General features: G+C 36.2%; 1 pseudogene; it reads right to left on the reverse strand.

Moving 5' to 3' along the window:
- Window positions 1-683: 683 nt before the first annotated feature.
- On the reverse strand, window positions 684-805 carry LOC141568423 (U5 spliceosomal RNA; annotated as a pseudogene).
- Window positions 806-3,902: the final 3,097 nt, after the last annotated feature.

A 3,902-nucleotide genomic window follows, 5' to 3' on the forward strand; every position in this document is an offset into this window, starting at 1 on the left:
TATAAAGTTTAAAGTAGCCATAATTATAAAACGGGAAAATACACTGACCTATTTGACTAGGAATAAAATACTCATCAGTAAATTATCACTTGATATATATATATATATATATATATATATATATATATATATATATATATATATATATACATACATACCATGGCATACAATCTTCTTCAAAAGTTCATTGTACTGAAATAGGATACTACTTGGAGCAAATTGTTCCTTTTCTCAAAAGGAAGAGAATGAATGTAAAATATGGTCTGACCTGGCTGTACATTAGCCTCAATGGAAATGAAAACTAACCTCTCTATTGATACAGCAAGGGGATGAAATCACTGCCGAAAACTGGAACATCTGTTGATAGTAGCAATAGTTTTGAGATTATAGAAATCTCATAGATTCCTGCAAAAAGTGTTAAAACCTTCACTATGGTTGAGGGCACTGTGAATGTCACCACTTGTCTGTTGTACATAGACGGATTTGAATCAAGAATATCATTTACTGCAATGGACCAAAAATGTCACTCCACATAAAACACACACACACACACACACACACACACACACTTTCACACATGCACACAGAGATACACACAGACTCACAAACACATACACACATACATATGTTTTCAAAATCCTCAATATTTCCCATATGTACAGTGTTGGTTTTTAAATATATACACACACAAATACACATGTGTTTGAAAATGACTAAACAAAATACCTCAGAGTTCATTTTCTTTCCACGGAAATCTTTAGTAAAAGGTGAAAGATTTATACAATTTGGAGAGAAACCAGAGTATAAAGAGTTCATTTTCTTAAAATCTATTTCTTTCTCCTTTTGTTTGCAAAGGTCATTAGTCAGAATTGCATCTTGTAATATTCTGTCATTGTGCCCTGGAGAACGCCTCCTCTGAGTGTCATGTTGCTCTAGTGCCACCTAGAGAATCGAGTATGAACAAAGAAAAATTAGAATATAATTAAAATTTAAGTGTTAAATTTCTTAATCGATGTTTACTTACTCCCAAATTACTGGACTACAACTAGGAAGTGGCAGATAAAGTGCCTCAGTCTAAATTAAGAGAAAAACATGAACCCACCAATCGAATTTTGTCCCTGTTTGAACTAAACAATCCGTTAGATGTTAAATCCACCCAAAAATGAATTAGTCAATGATTGCTAAATGTTACAGAGGCTTCCTCCCTTAAAATATGTCACCCCACCATATATTAATTAGTGAGTACCTACCGTGAACCTAACAACATTTTTAAAGATTAATAGCTGGAGAAGAGGCAAACTTTAAACTATTAGGAGCCAAAAACATTTACATGAAGCAGAAAGAGAAGCCAATTTCTAAATTTTTATTCAAATTATATACTATGAAAGGGTTATGCGTCCATAGAGTTACCTGTTGCATTCAGTTCCAATTGATTCTCATACCCACTGAGGTGAGCAGATAAAAACAATGAGCAACATTGACCAATTTCCTACACCAAAATGAAAAACTAGAAAGTGCTTGTACCCTAACAACAGAAGGTCTCATCGTGCAGGATGTGGTTCTCTTAATAGGCAGGTGAGTTGCTTTCATGACCCCATCCTCTACCTCAATGTAGACTCGGAAGTCAATTACACAGAGGTCCCAAGGCAGAGTCCATCTCTAACCTCGGCCTTAGTGAGCAGCCATACAAAACTCCAAGTTTTTGTGTTTTTTTTCATTAAATTTATTGGGGTGACAATTGTTAGTAAAATTACATAGATTTCAGGTGTACAATTCTGTATTACATCATCTATAAATCCTATTGTGTGTTCATCACCCAGAGTCAGTTCTCCTTCCATCACCATATATTCGATCCCCCTTACCCTCATCTCCCACCCCCCCCCCCGCCCCCCTTACCCTCTGGCAACCACTAAACTATTGTCTGTGTCTATGAGTTTCTGTTTCTCATTTGTTTGTCTTGTTCTTTTGTTGTTTTTGGTTTATATACCACATATCAGTGAAATCACATGGTTCTCCGCTTTTTCTGTCTGACTTGTTTCGCTCAGCATTACTCTCTCAAGATCCATCCATGTTGTCACAAATGTTCCTATATCATCTTTTCTTACTGCCGAATAGATAAATGTTACTCTAAAGGAAATCATGCTGTCAACTCATTGTCTTTCTTACTTACGTATATGTTACTGTAGTTACAGGAAGAATGCAAATGTCTTGCTGAAAGGTATTCCGTTTGGATATCTGTTGAATAAATGGAGTGAATGTAAAGTAGATTTTGCCACAAAATGACTTTTGGAAAGTCAGAAAACTATGGTGAAGCCACACAGAGGTGGTCTAGGGTTAAACTCTTTCTGTTTCTGTTTTTTTGTTTGTTTGTTTTTTATGTTCTTTGCTGTCTCTGTTTCCTGGTAGCTGTGATTCACACAAGTCACAGAGCCTATAATATCCTAATAGAAACACACCTCCAATATGAGTCTTTTCTTTATCTACTAAGATCATGTGTCCAAACTCTGTGGATGCTGACAGATTTTGCGTCACTGAGTGTGATGCAAATGGACATTGATCATCAACTTTCCAATCCCTGGATCTTTCACGAGTGTCATAACTGAAGCTCAAAGCAGTAGGATCCCATTCTGAAGAATCTGAAAATAAGTTCTCATTGAGTAAAATGGAAATGATAACACAAATTTGACAATCGTGTAAAACTTCCTTCTTCAGTCCCATGTCCTCCCTTTCCCCAAACACGCTACTCCTTCATCGCACACGTTACTTTAGGTGTCCTATACCTGCCATTCACATAGATAAGTTCAATTAAGTGTTGCCACTCAGCGATTTCTGTTACATAATGTGTTTCAGGTCAAAGCTTTGCTTCTTAATAGTTAAGATTGTTCAGGGTATGAATTTCTTTGTTATTATCAAAAGTTATGTCCAACCACCTATTTTAAGTTTAAATATGCATGTAAAACATGGGTTTAAAAAACTTTTAATGAATGGTACCACTTCAAATAAGAGACCACTTATTCCAAGGAAATGGTCTTTTCTAAATGCACAAATATCTTCACAATTCATCCTTTAAGCCTCAAGTAAACAGAACTTCATATGACAGAGGACAGCCTTGGGTGATCTTACTGCTTCCAAGGAAATATAAGATCAGATTAGGTCCAAACTAGCTACCTCCAAAGGGTACAGAGTGTCACAAGACAGAAAGGGAATATATAACAAAATTAGTTTCCTTTTATAAAAAACAAAACTCTCAGATTAAGTTGTTAAGACAAGGGCAAGACAAAAGAAATGACTATAGAGGTGAAGCTTAAAGCCTGTTTCTTCATGAGAAGTAGCTTCATCATGTCACATCCATGAACCCCGTATGGGGCTTCCAAAGGTAGTTCTCAATGTCATGTGAGAGTCCCTGAAGTCCCAAGATGTATGAGTTCAGGGGCCTGAAGAGGTCAAAACTACCTTCTCAGGAATACTAAATGTCATTTGCCATTTTCACTCTCATTCTCTTGATCAGTGTCCCATAGAGTGTTCCACAGCCATGGTGACATCATAGCTCTAGTGGTTACTGGGTCATCTCTCTAAGGGCGAATGGAATGTGCATGACGGGTGTGCTTGCACTTTAAATTTTTCTGTTATAATTTCTAATATTGTAAATATCGTGTTTCCCCGAAAATAACACCTAACTGGACAATCAGTTCTAATGCGTCTTTTGGAGCAAAAATCAATGTGAGACCTGGTCTTATTTTACTATATTATAAACCAGGTCTTATCGAACATAAAATAATACCAGGTCTTACATTGATTTTTGCTCCAAAAGATGCAGTATAGCTGATTGTCTGGGTAGGCCTTATTTTGGGGGAAACAGGGTATCAACAGATATTCCCAACTTACACAAAATTCTTTGGAAT

The sequence above is a fragment of the Rhinolophus sinicus genome, linkage group LG13 (assembly GCF_036562045.2).
Source record: "Rhinolophus sinicus isolate RSC01 linkage group LG13, ASM3656204v1, whole genome shotgun sequence".
Classification (NCBI taxonomy): Eukaryota; Metazoa; Chordata; class Mammalia; order Chiroptera; family Rhinolophidae; genus Rhinolophus; species Rhinolophus sinicus.